This window comes from Phocoena phocoena, chromosome 4 (genome assembly GCF_963924675.1).
Source record: "Phocoena phocoena chromosome 4, mPhoPho1.1, whole genome shotgun sequence".
NCBI classification, from domain to species: domain Eukaryota; kingdom Metazoa; phylum Chordata; class Mammalia; order Artiodactyla; family Phocoenidae; genus Phocoena; species Phocoena phocoena.
The window spans coordinates 9,622,713-9,641,004 of NC_089222.1; positions in this window are offsets into that span (position 1 = coordinate 9,622,713).

Below are 18,292 nucleotides of genomic sequence, written 5' to 3' on the forward strand. Positions count from 1 at the left end.
GTCTGGAGAAGTCTTCAACTCTCAGGAGGGTGAGAGAAGGAAAAAACACTTGTTGATCCAAGAGGCTCTTTAAGTCTCCCATGTCTCGAGTGTGGAAATGTCCAAAACTAGCCACTGCCATAAGATGAGGCAGCTTCAAAACAGGCAGTGACAGCTTCCCCTAATTCCATCTGAAACTTGCAGAGAGAAATTGCAGAAACCATCTTCCAGCTCCTGGAGACCGGGAAGTAGTTAATGGAGCCATATATTCATCATATTAATTGGTCCATTGATTTTTTTTTCCCCTGTTTTAAGCACCCTTTTCTTGGTCCTGTGCCAGAGATGCTTTAAAGAACTTAAACAAGACTTACACCAAATCTTGCCAATGGCCCCCAGGGAACCGACAAAGTAACCTTCTCTGTTGTCACCAGTGCAGCTGCACAGGTGAATCCCCTCCAGAAGAAACTGCAGAATTTTGGATCCAAAAAGCTACTCAACCTATCAAGCTAAGAACCTCAACTGGGAAGGGAGGTAAGGAAAACCTAAGTGAGGAGGCTGGGCAGTTGGGCTAAGAGGTTATGAAGAAAGAGATTTGCTCAGGTTGCCCTGCTAATAAAAGATGAAGGATTCTTATCTCAGCATCACGGGTATGGATGGAGCGTATTCACTCTCACAGGACCAATCCCAGAAGTTCTGGCACCACCACCAATTCCTTAATCCATTTTGAGAATCATCTGGAACATTGTTTAAAATGCAGATCTCTGGATCTACCCTCATTGAGTCTGATTCAGTGGGGAAAGAGCCTCGAACCTACATTGTAAAAAGCAGATTCCTAAGTGAAGGGGGTCTTTGGATTCAACTTCTCCAACTCTGCGAACAAGTTAACAGAAAAGCTTTATCTGGCGACCGCTGTAGGTTAATAGGTATAAAATGGATGTTATTAAATATTTGGAAGGTTGATAATTATCCCTGAATTGTTGGCCTTGCATCCTCCTACACAAAGTACTCTAGAGAGCCTCTGGCCAACCCTTGAGTAACAGAAATATACAAAGATTGGTATTAATTAGAAACTTTGGATTGCAAGTAGCAGAAACTGACTTACTGATTTAAGTCAACTCAAGCAAACCAATGAGGCTACAATGGTGTCCCACAGAGTTTGATGACCCGAGATGTAGAACCAGAAATTCACAACACTCTGCCTCTCTCACTTCTGCTTATCTTCTCTCTCTCTTTGTCTCTGTCTTCAAATATTCCTTCCCTCCTCTGTTTACAAGACAGGACACGGGTGCCCCCAAGCAACCCAGTTAACACATGAGAGCTCTACACACTGAGACTGAATTCCAATTCTAACTTGGGTTGGTTGCTACCTATGGTACAATCGATACGGATCCAAGGTCATCTAAAGGTCAGGGGCCCACAGGAAGAGGGGAGAGTAATCTTGAATAAAGAGTGATAATGAATTTAAAGTTTTAATCATACTCTTTCTGGGCTTTCCATTTAACTCAAATCCTCACACCCCTAATAGAGATTATCTTCCAATGAATCATGCAGAATGTAACTGTTATAACAAAAAAACAGTGGTCCATAGATGGTTCTTTCTTAGAAGGAAAATAAAATATATGGACATGATTTAGTCTCAGCATCGGGTCAGCTCAAGGCATAATTGTCAAATGGATGATAAATAACTGATTCCCTTTATCTTCTCTTTCCAAGTCTTTACACTCCACCTGTGTCTACTTGCTCACCCCACCCTCTTCAGTAGACTAATATTATTTAATCATTTGCACCCAGTGTGCATGGATTAAGTCGATCTGTTCCTTACTCCAGGGGAAAAGATAACCACAATAAGCTTAAAAACATCCATCTGAAAGGCAGAACATTAATTTCATTTACCCTGAAGGGATCTCTTCCCTAGAGCACTGGGTGTGTGAAGTTAGTCCTTGTGCTAGGATTTTGGTGCCTCTCACATTTGAGCAATAAAGCAAATCAAAACCTACAGAGTATGATCAGGAGTTCTGATGTCAAAAGCAGATGTATTCTCAGATATATCTTTTGGCACTTCATGACCTATTTGCCTGTATCAGGAGAATTTTCTGTGTTTAAATATTAAAATGGGGTGAAAGAGTTCATTTCAGCCTCAGCGACAGGCAAACCCCATGGTACCCTTCTGCAGCTTGAACAGAATTTTCTTTCTGAAAAAATTCATTCTCCAAAGGTTGAAGATGGAGGTGTGTGCGTGCGTGGGGTGGGGGTGGGGGGAGTTTGATCACAACTTAACAAACCTTGACATTCTTTACAAGCTCCATTATCTACTGCTTGAGGGCATTTTCACCCACCCAGGTGTTCTCTACTGGCAGCTAGTTGGTGTGTGTGTGTGTGTGTGTGTGTGTGTTGGTTTTAATCAAGCCACAAACTTCTTTGCTTGAAATTTTATAAGTTCTTTCTGGATTTAATTTGTGCATTTGAAGAAAGATTACCAATAAGCATCTGGTCTCTTGAAGGTGGACACTCACCAAGCCACCCATCAGACATCAGAGCCAGCTTCAAATGTGTCTCCCCTTGAGTTCAACGAGCACAACCTTAGGCTTTTGGCCAAGGTGTGACTTTTCTTTAAGACGGGATGAGCTCGTGCCAGTGAAATCCAATAGGACAGCAAGCAGCGATTTGTTCCCACTGCTCTTTGGGAATTCACATTTGGTGGGGGGGGGGGGGGGGGGGTGGCCAGTCTGTCTACACTGAGCCACCTGGTGGTTGTGTAGAGAACAACAGCCAGAGGCACAGGTCCTGGGTGACACAACAAACATTTGCAGGGGGGCACTCTTGGGGAGGGTGTGGTAGTGATTCTGTGAGACCCCTGAAGTGAAGGAAGCAATTGGACCGCAGAGCTTGCTTCTGCTACTCAGTACGTCTTCTGTAACAACTCATCAGGGTGATGGTATTATTGTAGTGATTCAGAGAGGAAATTTGGAGAGCTGGAAAAATGAGTCACTCTTCACCCCACCGACTGCTGGCCACATAACCCAGAACAAGTTACTCAGCCTTTTGAGCCTCTGAAAAATGAGAATGATAATGGTACGTACATCACACAGTTGTTGTGAGAATTAAATGAGATAATTCATGAGGCACAGAATGTCTAGTACAAAGAATGGGCTTGTTAACGTGGTTAACAAGCAAACACAATGCTGTCAGACTTCGTTGGGAAACTCACTGTTTCTCCTTTGAAATGAGAGCCGTGCTTCTCTTGCGTGGTCAAAGATCTGTTGACAGAGTTGCCTTTAGTGAAAAGAGGAAGAATCTTTTAAGAAGTGCAGTTAAATGGTCAAATTCAATTAGTCAAGTAGAAGCGACCTTTAGCTTCTCTCCATTTATGAGGAAGAGGTCCACTGTGTATCGTGGTGGACTCTGAAGATTCCCTTTCCTCTTTATCTTCATTGTACCATATTTGACCAAACTAGACGTCGCAAAGCCTTAGGAGATATTAGTCAGAGAAAACAGACTTATTGACCAGTTTCAGCAGCTTAATTTGATGTCTATTCAGATGAAAGTTGAGAGTTGTTGGTGATGGTCACATGACGATGGTCACATGACCATTGTATTTATCTCATTTAATCCTCACAACAAACATATGAGGTTGGTACCATCATCATACATGCAGAGTGATTCCATCTAAATCCCAGCTCACCCAAACCAGTGAGGGAAAACTTCCTTTCCCATTTCCTGTCTGTCTTCTTCCTCTCTATTTTTATTCATCAAGTGACTCATTCTTAAGTACTGATCTTCTGGATACATCTGAGAGCATTGCCCATACCACAGACCCTTTGCTTCTGCCAAAATACAATGAAGAATCTGTTGAGGGGGAAAAATATTATAGAAAAATGCTATCCAAACCCAATAGACTTCAATTTTGAGTGATTTTTTTTTTCTGGCCAATATCTCAATAAGAAAAACCTAAATAAAATAGAATTATGTAGAGGATGAAATCTCACATTATTAGTGGAAGACACCAGATACTCGGCCATATTCTTCTCTTTCCATTTCTCAGGCTGACTCACTGGACGAAGGTCTTAGAAAGGTGGATTCAATGCACAGAAAGGGCCACAATCCCAGGTAATGGGGTATGAGCTACTATTTCTCTTATTCATTTGGAATATAACTGAGATGGCATGGAAATTAGAGTCAAGGAATCCAAAGAATATCTAACTGTAGGAGATATCAATATTTTGAGTTTAATAACAGAAGGTATGAGTTTGACATTCTTCCATCATATTATGTAGGTTAAATTGATAGGAGTTGGGAGAATGCCAATGGTTTTCCATCTCTACTAAGGCGTTCGATGTATTTTCTTAATTGTATTGTACTTTGAGAGGTGCGACATGAGCAGGAATTATGTTTAATATCATAGGAGCTTTTCACTGTGCAATACTTCACAGTTTGAAAATTCCTTTTAAGTGGGTTTTTCGGTTTGATCTTCACAACAATAAAATGAATTCCACAGATTATTATTAGAATTCAAATTTGACAAATGAAGTTCCAAGAGATTAAGTGACTTGTTCAAGTACATTCTGCTAGTAAATATGCACGCCAAGATAAAAAGATGGTGTTGCTGGGAGCTTAAATGGGATGCCAAGGAAACTTTGGAACTTCCTCCCTGCAAATCTTTTAGAAACACAGTGTTTTCTGAATAAAGCATTTTGATAAGCGGTACTGAAAGAAGGTTAGGAAAGAGACCAGGAGACCTCTCCTAAGTATCCTGCTAGCCCTGTAATCGGGACAGTTTCTTGCTCTCTAAATGGAAGGGCAGAGATGATAATAATTAAGCTTTAGTCTTCGGTACTTCCTTTCATCTGAGCATTTCAGCCAGACAGGAAGGAACCACCCCCCCTACACGGTATGGTTCTCTTTTCAAGCAGGTCCATGTCCATTAACTCTCTAGACTTTGATTTGGGGTGAAAGACAAACGTCTTAAGGAAACCCCAGGAATTTGCACCCCCAAAACGTGTGGCCAGGGCTGCTTTTTATAGAGCTGGATGTCATCGTTATAGAAAACTTTCTGAACAAACCAAGTTGCTGCTCTTCTGTGTAAAAATGAAGTTATGGCACCATCAAAGTCTCTAGTCAGCAGCATCTGCAAGTTTAGTGGGAGAGTCTGAAGGCAGAGCATGAACAGAAATGTGAATACTCCCTCACTCTGTCCCCGCCTCCTCCCAGCCTCCCACCTGCAATAGACTGTATTCATATCTCCCAGAGGAAATATGCTGTTACTGATAATATGATCACTGAAACACTGGGAGTGGTTAGATACCGAGCTCTGGCAGTGGGTTAATAAAAGGCCTAATGAAGAACAAAAAATCCTGCCAGTCACTGTAAAAAAATATTGCCCTCAGGAAGTTATAAATCAGATACAATAGTGTGAAGTTAAAAATATACATATATACGTTGCATTGGCTCGTTGATACATGCAGGAGTGGGCAGACTGGTGACGAAGAAAATATGTCACTGGATGCCCTTGAAGTTCCAGTCCACCTCATATGGCGCAGTTAAACGCCTCTGCAGTGCAAAGCCAAAACCACATTCACTCAGCCTTGTCAGATCACGCTGCACCACACAGCAGAAAGAGGATGCCTGGTCCACAAATTAGTTCTAATTCCCAGAGCCTGACTCGCCTCTTCTCCTTTTCTTTTTCTCACTTTTTTACTTGTCTGTTTGCCTAATTCCACCTCATTCATCTCAATGGACTCTTAAATGCTGCCTCTGGATACAGACCTGTGGTAGGGTTTCCTTAATAGATCCACTCTGAACTTGTCTGGAAAGAACCCAGTGGAAATTAATTTTACGGGCAACCTCAACCCAATGCCATCTGATCGACAGAGGAAGTATGAGGAACAAACCAAGATAGAGGCCATGACCAACAACTTAACCTACCTTTCTGCCATCACTACAGAACTAGTCACCCCAAACATAACCAGAGTTCTTAAAGTATAAGCCCAAGGCAATAAATTCTCCCCCAAAATATAGGAGTTGCCTTTCACTCCAACCTTAAAGTACCAATTTCAAATTTTTATTCTGAGACCCTTCCTCTTTACATCTAGCTTGAAGACAAAATTGGTTCCCGAAGGGTGTTGCTAAGGTAACATCTACCACATGTAGACAAAAATGAGACCAGTGACTCTCTCGTGTTTGCACTGCCCCAACCTTGAGCCAAACCGAAGATGCACTTTCCCTTCCACATACACTTAACAGTGGCATTGTATGTATTTGGTCATGCGTATTATCAGACAGAGCTTTGTCATGTTGCCAGATGTGTGACCACCAGACTTATTTGTCAAATAAATTCGTTGATGGAATCTAGTTATTTAGTCATTTTAGTTCATGAATTCCAAATTCTTATATGTATTACTCAAAACCAACTGAATAACCCAACCAAGTTGGATTAACTAATACTTGACAGAGTAAGTTATGCTTAAATAGCTCTTGGTGACATGCAAAATAAAGGCTATGAAAAGGTATGTTTTTCGCCCCTAATTTCTAAGTATTAAAGAAATGACTTGTGTCAAAAGGAGACCCTCGATGGGCAACCAGGGGACCACAAACCATCCTTTAAGAATCAGCACTTTGGGAACGCTAAACTACAAATGAACAAGCCATGCCTATGGACCAGAATGTTGGCTTGATAAATGATTACTGGGTTTATTTTTTGGTCTTTGTGATTCCTGAGTTTTTAGTCTAGTTATTTTTTTTACATGTTCCTGCTGTGCTGGGAGATCTTAAAGAAGAGTCTTCAGGGCTTCCCTGGTGGCACAGTGGTTGAGAGTCCGCCTGCCGATGCAGGGGACATGGGTTCGTGCCCCGGTCCGGAAGGATTCCACATGCCGCGGAGCGGCTGGGCGCGTGAGCCGTGGCCGCTGAGTCTGCGCGTCCAGAGCCTGTTCTCCGGAATGGGAGAGGCCACAACAGTGAGAGGCCCGCGTACCGCCAAAAAAAAAAAGAGTCTTCAGTCTACACCTGAGTTAGGACTACTGAGAGATATCATAGGAGACACCTCAAGTCCACATCTGGATTTGCAATTAGGAAAGGGATGGAGCAGAGGCTATGCCAGGATGTGGTTTCCCAAGGAAATAGCCATCTTGAGAACAGAGAGAAAAGATGAAGGACCCCCCACTGGAAGGTTCTTCCTCTTGGTCAGTTTTACTGCAGTCCTATTTTACTAAATATACCACTAAATGCTGTTAGGTAAAGCATTTAGATAAATAAATAAATATAATACTTATATTTATAAATATATATATAAATAAATAAAGATAAATAAGAAAATAAAGATAAGGACAGAAAATCAGCCTTTGAAATTCATCCACGAAGATTCTTAGTGGTCTTAGCCAAAGCAATTGTAGTGGAGCGGCAGGGGTGGGAGCCATTCTGGAGTTTGTTAAAGAGTGAATTCAATGAAAATGTGGAAGTAGCTTTTGCAGACCAATCTTGGGAAGATAAGCTGTGAAAATGTGTAGGGAAACGGGGCAGTAGCATGAGGTGTGACGGGGAAGAGGAAATGTAGAGATGGGAGATAAGATGGCATATTTGTATTATGGGAAAAGTCATTTAGGAAGAGAAAGATTGATAATGTAAGAGAGAGAGAATGGCCTAATGAGCAAAGATCTTAACAAAGGGAGAGGGGATGATCTCAGGAGTATGTATGGAGGTACCAACATTTGAAAGAAGGGATATGCACTTCATTTTAATATTAAGAAAGAAGAGGACAGGCAGTACTACAAATGGATTTGGACCATTCATTTTGATGATGGAAAAAAAATGACAGAGTTCTCTATCTTATGGTTTTTACTTTCATACTGACACTAGGTTATTAGTTGAAATGAGAGGGAAAGAAGTGAGAGTAGGATAGAGTTTTTAAATGATGCTGATTATTTTTTTAATGTAGAATTGTTGAATAGTGAGTATTAAGAAGCCATTTGAGGTCTGATATCTTGACTTTTTGTTTTTTCCCTCAGCTATGTCGTACTCCTTCATGTGCAGATATGGAAAGGGCAAGAAAAGTTGAACCAAGACTGGAAGTTTACAAAATTCATACAACAAAAGGAGAGAGGACAAGAGCATTGGGATATTTGTAAGGGAGAACTTTTTATCACAAATCTAACCTGGAAATGAAGGGAAGTGATAGCAGACATGAGCTCAAGGATTTTAAGTAAGCAATGAGATCAACAGATTGAATGTCATGGAGTAGAAAATACCAGAATAATGAGACATTGTGGTCCAAGAAAGAGATATATGTAACTGAGATTCTGGAGTAAATGGAAAGGACAAGTTCACTTCAAAGAGAAGGAAAGGAACTGAAAAGCCAAGTTCCCAAGAATGATGAAATAGGTGTAGAAGGAAATTCAGATCCTGAGGCTAAAATTTAATTTAATGAAAGAAGAGAAATGGCTAGGAGGAAGGCTGTAAACAATGGTCATGAAAAGAAGATGATGGTCTATTTAAAGAACTGAGCCTCAAATCTACGGGAGTTGCAGAGGATGGAGGGGACCTCTGGTCTAAAAACAGCCTGGTGCACTAAAGGACAATTATGTCTCTTTCCGGTCCTGGCAAGGGGGAAGAAACCTCTCCAAGAGAGGGCTGCTGAGGAGTGAGGTCTTCAGAGGACTGTCAGATGTCAGTCCAGGTGGCAAAGTGGACATTTATCAGAGAGTTTGGGTCTCTAGGGTGGTTTACTTCCCACAGGGAGAGTGTCAGGATTTGATAGTGAGGGGAGACTAGAGGGTGGAGCCAGTTGTCCAGTGATGCCAGTTCAATGAATAGGGAAGGAGAAGAGAACAAGCAGAATTGTGAGGCGTGATGGAATGTTCCGAGTTTCTGCTTTTTCTATGAACATAGCCACTATTATGAGCATTACTGAGTATCTGCAGTGTATGAGGTATGCATTGTCTCATTTAAACTTCATAACAATCTATGAGCAAGTTGCCTCATTGCCCATTTTACAAAGGATGAAATTAAGACTTGGGTGGGCCATGTAACTTGCCCCAAAACACACAGCTTTTAAAAGACAATGTTAGACATTGTTTAACATTTAGTAACAGATGCATTACTGAAGAAGTTGATCATCATTTGAAATTTTGTTAATCAAGCCACAGTTGTAATGCACTAACGGAGTTTGGATTTCTGGGAACGCATTTATGAATCCTTTGTCAATGCAAAAATAACTTCCCCAAATTGATGCCTCCTCTGTAATCTGTTTGGACAATCCCAATTTTCTTGAAGCAAGATAATTTTTATTAAATGGTGTAGTTACATAGTATTCTAGATCAGAAATGATCAAAGCATTTTACAGACAATAAATGGTCTCTGATTTAAAAAAAAATAAAATGACCCAATAAGGTCAGTGGCAAAAGCAAGAATTACACCAAGGCATTATGACTCTACTCGCTATAAAACACTGCAATTCCTTACTCATTAGCAGAGCTTTATTTTCCATGGGATGTATTTCAAATGAGGATATGCTATAAGTAGAAAACAATACATACGGGTTCATTAGTCTTGCTCTTTTAAAGATAAATGCTGTATGTGGGATAAATGCTGTGAGCAAGAAATTATAAGCAGGTTCCCATATGCTAGATATCTATTTCTACAGCTCCTATCATCATGGTTTCTGGGCACTTTGACAGATAGATGAGGCTAATTCAGGCAACACAGTACATTCAGAAGAGTAGGTGAAAATGCTCTCTCCTTAGCTCCCTGCCTCAAAAAACAATAATTCATCAGAAAGTGAGAAGAAAAGATTTTCTGGAATGGAAACCTAAGAGAAAAGCTGCACGGGAGGGGCAAGTTTCAATCTTTTGGTTACAAGTAATAATGTTGACTGTATTACCCTTTGATCAAGGTGTTTGGGAATCTATCCTAAGAAATAATTTTAAGTGGCGAAAATGTTGTATGTTAATCATCATAGCCTTAGATAAAAAAATTCAAAAGTAAACAAGAAAGAAAAATGTTTAAAAGTAGGAGATATTTTCAAGTAATTCATAGCGTCTATTTCTCTGAATATTATGTAACTGTTAAAATCATATTTATAAAAACTGTAAAATTATTTGGGAAAGTTCTTATATGACAAAAGTAGTAATCTGTTCAATGTAGTATGTCAAATGTTAAATAAAGAATATGATTACAACCGTGATTGGGTTTAGGTATTGAGACAAGAAGCATAGAAAACACAAAGCATAGAAAAAAAGTTAGGTTTAGGGATTGAGACAAGAAGTCATTTCTTTTTGTTCTTTTAACTTTTCTGTGTTTTTCAAATTTCTATTAAATAAAGTGTCATATTTTAAAATATAAATGATAATTCATTTATATTCTGAAGGTTTAATAGCTGGAAATTCTACCAATGATTACACCTTAAAAATTAGCTAGTGTGTGTTTCCACTAAGTGTATTATTATTGGCTAACCCTATGGTATTTTTTAATCATCTTTAATCAAATGTTCTTGATTTTACATACCTCGAAGTACACTAAAGTGTGGACAGTTGATGCATTTTGACAAGCACACCCATATAACCACACCACAGTCAAGACATAAAACATGTCCCTCCCTCCAAAAAGTTTCCTTATGTGCATTCCCAGGCAAATCCTCCTTTACTCTTAGAGACAACCACTGATCTGTTTTCTATCACTACAGATTAATTTTTCCTGTTCCAGAATTTTTCCTGTTCCAGAATTTTTCCTGTTCCAGAATTCCTGTTCCAGAATACACATGAGTGTATTCTTTTGTATCTGTCTCTTTTGACTCTGCATAATGTTGCAAGGTTAATCCATGTTGTTGCAACTGTATCAACTGTTTATTTTTTTACTGTTATGTATATATATATCACATGTATGTATATACCACCTTTTTATCCATCCACCCATTGGTCTTTTGAGTTGTTTCAATTTAGGGATACTATAAGCATTTGTGTTCAAATCTTTCTATGAACATGTTTTCATTTTTCTTGGGTAAATACCTACCAGTGGAATTCCTGGGTTGTACGGTAAGTGTATGTTTAACTTCATAAAAGTTAAACCAACTTTCCATGTGCTTTCCCAAAGTGGTTTTAAGCATAAAATGTCTAGGAGAAAATCTTTTCAACCTTAGAATATGCAAAAAAATTCTGAGATAGGACACAAAAAGCACAAACCATAAAATAAAATTTCTTATATGTAAGACTTCATCAAAATTAAAATTTTCTGTTCTTTTAAAGGCAGCACTAAGGAAATGAAAAGGCAAGCAACAGACTGGGAGAAAATATTTACAATACATATATGTGAAAAAGGACTTGCATCAGAATGTATAAATAACTTTTACAACTCAATGATAAGAACTCGAACAGCCAACGAAAACATGGGCAAAAGATTTGAACAGACATTTCTACAAAGAAGATAAACAGATGGCAAAAAAAAAAAAAGGCACATGAATAAATGTTCAATATCATTAGTCATCAGGGAAATGCAAATTAAAGCTATGATAAGATGCCATTACACTTCTACCAGAATGTCTAAAATTACAAAGATTGACAATACCAAATGTTGGTGAGGATGTGGAGCAACTGGAACTCTCACTGTGTTTTTTACTGGTATGATTCATCTTACACTGACATCTTAAACAAGTAACAGATCATTTCCTTGAGTCAGGCCTGAGATTTAATTAATGTTCATATTTGTTCCTTATCTCATTATGCCCTCAGACTTTGCTAATTTCTATGGCGGGATTACTGTACGTAACATCACTAAATATCGAATACTCTCTACATCAGAAAAGAAACAATTAATATTGGCCTGATAACTTATTTTAGGATATCACCTCTAAAACGCCACCTCTTACATTTAACATCTCATTCAAACTTTGTTCTATTTAAATTTTTATAAATGATTTTAGAGATCATACTGCATCTCATTCTTACCCTGTAAATCTTATAATGTCTTTGTCCAAAAGGAATAAAAATTCAGGCCAGAAACAATTAGCAAATTCTCGAGTTATCTTTCAGTTTCTACATCGAAAGCCAAATTCCCCTTTGACTCAAGTCAAGCTTTATGGAGTCAATTAGAACGTTAAGTATGCTAGGTTGTGGAGTTTGAACTGTGAGATTGGGAAAATTCAAAAATAGTTTCATTTACTCTAGACTTTTAATTTCCTATCATCTTCTCACAATCTATAATAGAACATCTCTGTGGTCTTTCCAAAGTGAACACAGGATCACTCTTGAATTTTACTAATTGTCCTCTCTGCAAGTCTTATTTGTACTTTTTTGTGTGTTATTCTGACTTTTCAAACCCCAAATCAGATATTTCAGAGGCAGCTGGGAGGCAAACAGTCTGAGATATGTTGTTTCTCTGCCAGAATGATGAAATTTCCACAATATTTTGATGATCTATGGAAATAATGGAACAGATATTTTAAATCCAATTTTTCCAAGATCCCAGATCATATATTTACTGGAGCTATAGCCATACCAAATGTTCTCATCACACCAGAGCAGAAATACGTTTTGATGATATACTACTGAGACCTCCAAGTTTAGACATCACATATATCTGATGGTTTTATAAATTTTCTGTGGATTGTGCCCTCCACAACTTACTGGCCCCTTTTCAGTACCAATATTGATGGGTTTTGCTTCATTATTCATTTCTTCCTAAGTTTCTTTAAAACGTTGACACATACAGATTAAATCAGATGGCAGGATTGTTCTTGGTACAGCCTGTACCTTTTTGGAAACACATATTTAATGAATTAAGAAAAAATAATAACATTCTGCAGGAAAAGCAAAAAATGCAAGATCAAAACTCCAGCTAAACTCTTTAAGCCATTATGAGTGACCTCTAAACCACAAACAATGCTAAAGTTCTTGGGAAAACTTTGTTTCCCTGGCACTCACAATGCATATTAACTCAGAAGCAGAACTCTGCCAAAAATGTAAACCAGTCACTGTTTATCAACGTGAAATAAAATTAGCACATGAGCAAAAGGAAAAGCACATCTTTGGTGTCAACATTTCTGTGAACTTCTCTATAGTGATTACAATTGCGTTTGCTGGGTTTTACAGAGGTATGATGGGCAAAGGAAAATGTACACCTGGAGTGAATGGTGCAGCTGTTTGTGGTTGCAGGTTGCAACTATGTCAGGTACAACTGTGTTCATTGCTCCTGATTCCAGATTTACAGAGCCTCTTAAAGTCACTGCAAAATGAGTAAGATTTGCAGAGGTCCCCAATTCTGCCTGCACATAGACTCACTAGAGTGTTTGAAAAAACAAACAAACAGACAAACAACACTCCAATGCCTGACTCCTTCTCCAGGCTCACTAAATAAGAATCTCTGGGCATGGGACCTAGATATCAATCAGTATTCCCTAATAATCCCTGGTGATGTACAGTTAGGTCTGAAAAATTCTATATTGAAACAAACTTTAGCAGCTATGTCCAGCTCAGTCTTCTGAGATGATAGGGGTGGTTGGGAAAGGATTGAAGGTCATGGAGCTATTTCCAATTTCTCAAAAAGTCCAAGAGAAAACACACATGCAACCTACAACATGTGGGGTGGGGAGGGGTTGTTTGTTTTCTGTTTGTTTATTTGTGTTTTGTCTATAATTATATTAGCTCAATACTGTGTCATGAAAGAAAAATTAATTTATTTGAGGAATAGAAAATGAAGAAATGAACTATTACATAAGAAAGCATATTTTCAGTAGACAAATATCTTCAACCATGGGCTCCATTTGGGAAAAGCTAAAAAGAGGATCTCTTGTAGATAGCTGTGGCTTTTGCCTGTACAGCATCCATTTTCCTTTGGAAAAAACAGTGCTCTAATTTTGGAGTCAGGGGGAAAGATTTCTGCCCTAGAGTCAGTCTGAGACTAGTTGAGCCCACCACTTGGTCCTAGGATAAGCCTGTGACCCTGCACTGGATAATTCCAATATCACATCCCCTCAGCCAGATGATTGGTTCAGGTCCGTGACAATGACCCTAGTCAGGCTATTAGAATAATCAGGTGTCAGCCCTGAGTCTTTTCTAGAGGGATAAGAAGGAGCCTCCAGAACCACTGTGAGAGAAAAGTCTGTGTTAACATGAGGGCATTGCAGAGGAAAGCAGAGAATAGCAAGGAAGACAGAACTGCTCCAGTTGACATAATTGGGTCCCTGAGATACAATGATCAAATCAGAAAGATCTTGGGCTGGTCAGTTATGTGAGTAAATCAATTTAATTTTATTAAATTCATTCATTCATTCATTTTGTAAAAGTCAATATAAATAAAGTTTCTGTTACCAGCAACCAAGCAAGTGTGATGAATGCAAGATCCTTGTCAGTGAAATTGTCAGAACCATTAAGAAATCTGGAGATGCTTTCCCATCTCACAGGCAGTTTTTGTTGGTTTGTTTGTTTTACTAGGCAAACTAAAGCTTTAATTTCCTAGAATCAGAACCTCAAGGACATTTCTAGTCAATCACTCAATCCATTAACAAGTATCCAATGAGCCCCCTACCTGGGCCTGTCACTCTACTAGGCATGACAGGAAAGTGGAAGTAAGTAGAAGGCCTGGTCCCTGCATTCAGGAAGCTTACAATCTACTCAGAGAGATAAAGCAAATGCATTAGAAATAACTCGGGGAAGAAAATCACGTAAACTTCAATAGAAAGAAGTATTAATTAGCATTCCCTAAGTGTTTTCCATGAGCCAAATGTCATATGAAGTATTGTAAATGGTACTATCACTGCCTTCAAGGAGCATATTATCGAGAACATAAAACACAGATTCCAGAGATGATCTTAGTGCATTACAAAGCAACATGGCATAATTCAACAACAAAAATGGTACTTCAGAACAAAGGTCATGAACAGCATGGGAATTACTGGACAAATTTACTTCAGAGGCTTCTACTGTGACTCCCAAGTGCCACCAACACTAATCTCACCTAAACGTTGAATCTCTAGGGTCTGAGGTCTTCTCCCAACTCCACCACAGCTCCCATGTTCTCTGTTGGAACAGGTCATCCTCTAAAAAATAAGACCACCTCCACTGTTCCCCAATTCTCCAACTTTTCATTATCCTCCAATGCCTCATCATCCTTCAACTTCCCCTCTTTCTCTAGCTCTCTTCCACCTCTCCAATTCTCCAAAGCTGTTTCCAGCTCAGTGTCCAGAGCTATCCAAGTGCACTGTAACGGAGTTCTCATACTAAAGACGGAGAAGGAGGTGATGGAAGGGTGCACTCAAGGGAGCAGAAATTGCATCCACAGTGAAACAAATCTCTATTTTGTTTCTTTTTCCTCTGGTTCTCTTCTTCCCTTCAACATCCAAATCCAGACTCCTTTGGAAACAAACTACCTTTGCGTAAAGAATTGCTTTTGTATTTAAAAGAGGAGTTTGTTAATGCAAATGACTCTCCAGAGTATGTGTGTCTCTGTGTATATGTGTATACATGTATATGTGTGTGTGTGTGTGTGTATGTTGAGGGTTGATATTTCAAAGCTTTGGAAAAGGGAGGAGGCCAGGAGAGGTTGAGAAAAAATATCACCAAATAAGGATTCTTATTTACTTTATATACTCCTGGATCATTTCCTCACAGGGCGTGGGTGATCAATTAGACTAGTACTGCAAATATTCACATACCAAGAACACAAAGAATTCCTCAGAATCAGAGAAAAATTCAAGAATTAAAGGTTCTCTAGTATCGATTCTGCTACCTTACTACCTTAAGTTTCCCTTTGAATTCTCACTAAACTTTCTGTTAAGTCATGGAGAGCATGAAGCATTGAAAGGGGAAATTACACGAACTGACTACACAGAACTCTTGTTTTTAAATAAAAAGTTGACATTTAAATGAATGATGGAATAATAATGTTAAAATATTAGCCAGCCTGATCCCACCCACACACCCCAAGTGGTCTCTCAACACGTCTTTGGCTTACCCACTGTTCAGTCAGCTAGGCTGTTCTCATCTAATTCTTCCAGAGAGAGGATGTGACAGGAGAGAACAAACAAAAAAAAGGAGTGGCTTCTTGGCTTGTGGATTCAAAAGCCTAAATAATGAAGTAGAAGGATAGAAATGAGTCACAATCTAGCAAAATATTGAGGATAAAATATCAGGACAATGCACACAGCTTTCCCTAAGTCCTCACAGCCAATTTAGAAAACAAAGTTCCCTAAATGTCACAGAATTAGGAGCAAAGGAAATGCAATGGGGGCAACGGACTTCAGTGCCCTCCCAAGGGAGGGTCACTGTCCACGCTCCTAAGCTAAGCCCAAGGCAGAGGACAAAAATCCCTGAGAAGCTGGTGAAATCTAGGTGAACCAAAGGAGGGAAAAGCTGAGAGAAAGAGTGACCTCGGAGTACATTGAGGCAGGTAGAACTTTAGACAATAGCAGCATTTCCCACTCTGCAGTGCAGCAGAGGAGAAGGAAGATGACTGACTTTGGTCAAGTGTGGCTCAGAGGTAGCAGGAGAACCACCCGACCTGTGATTGTGCACACCAGAAGAAGGCATGTCTCTGGGGTGACGCAAGTAGACTGACAGCTGAGATCCAGATGAAACAAGGAATGTCGTTGCCATTGTGGACAGAGATCACTGAGGATCGATCGGATAAGGCAATGAATGAGCAAATGACATGGAAGACCAGATTTGGCCTGCCCCCTGCCCATGCATAGTCTTCCATAATGCAAGATCTTTAACACTAAATAATTTATAAAGGCAGACGTAATATCTGTTAAGCTCTTAAAAAAATGGACATATTTAAGTAGTCAAAACCTATTATCCAGCTGAATAATAATGTTCAAGTGACTGTTTCTAATGCAAAAACTTCTCTTTCATATGGATGATCACAAAATTCTGTGAGTGATCTCCTTCTAAAATGAAGCTGATCAAAATTTTACAACTGACCAATATGATCAACAGTCACCACATCACCTTAGAGTGATGAAATCTGAAACAATCACACCTCACCCCCTTGAAAACAGACATGACTGAAATATTTGCAAGCCAACAGGCACCAAAGGCATTGCTTCAACCAAGGCTCGATAATAGCTCCATTTTCCCTGTTCCCAGAGCCATGAGTGGGTGGCTTAGGGCCAGAGCAGAGTAAACCTCTGAGCTTCTATGCTGGGAGTAAATGAAAAAGTATTTATAATGTCACTCATTTGATGCCTCCACACTCATGTACCATTTCCATCATATTATGGTATGCTGCTTTTAAATGCCTTGTACATTCCCAGGGTCTACACTTTGTGCCATCAAGAAAAGCTGTTGAGGAGAGGGATTGAGTCAAATCCAGTGGATGCCTCTTTATTTTAGGTCTTTCTCCTGTTTTTGACATTATTGCCCATTGACTCTTTTTTTTTTTTTTTTTTTTTTTTTTTTTTTTTTTTTTTTTTGTGGTACGCCGGCCTCTCACTGTTGTGGTCTCTCCCGCTGTGGAGCACAAGCTGCGGACGCTCAGGCTCAGCGGCCATGGCTCACGGGCCTAGCCGCTCCGTGGCATGTGGGATTCTCCTGGACCGGGGCATGAACCCGTGTCCCCTGCATCAGCAGGCGGACTCCCAACAACTGCACCACCAGGGAAGCCCCCCATTGACTCTTAAATCTCTCTTTGCACTTTGCTCCTTGACTTGGAGCATTGATCACTCAATAAATAGTTATGGACCACTATGTGGCAGGTACCATCCTAAGTTCTGGGAATACTTCTGTAAACAAGGACAAGGTTCTGGCTCTCATTGAGTCAACATTCCAGTGCAGGGAAAAAAACAAGAATTAAAAAAAGAAATATATGTATGACATAACTTCAGATTGTGATGTATGCTTTTATTTAGGATTATCAGGAAAGACATCTCTGAAGAGGTGACTTATGAGCTGAAACTTCAATGATTGGAATGAATCAGACATGCATATATCTGGGAGGAAAGCGAATAACAAGTGCAAAGGCTCAGAGACAGGATGAACCAAGCCTCATGTCAAGAAGACCAGTGTGTCTTAAGCTGAGCAGTCTAGAGGGGACATGAGGAAAGGGCCTGGAGAAGCAGGCAGGGGCTAGCTCTGTTGTGCCGTGTGGGCTATGTCCCCCCACTCCCTGATTGTCCCCTTCTTTTCCTCATCATTCCATCTTAATCTTCTTCATGTGCTCCTCCGGTTCTTCTGGCCTCTCAAATAGTGGTATTTCCCAGATTTCAATCTTGTCTCTATTCTTTCCCTTCCAGGCTTTTCCTAGATTGTCACTTACCATTTGATGAAAACTCCAAGATCATTATGTCCAATGGTAGAATGTGTTCATTATGGCTCTTAGTGGTGGCCACAGACAC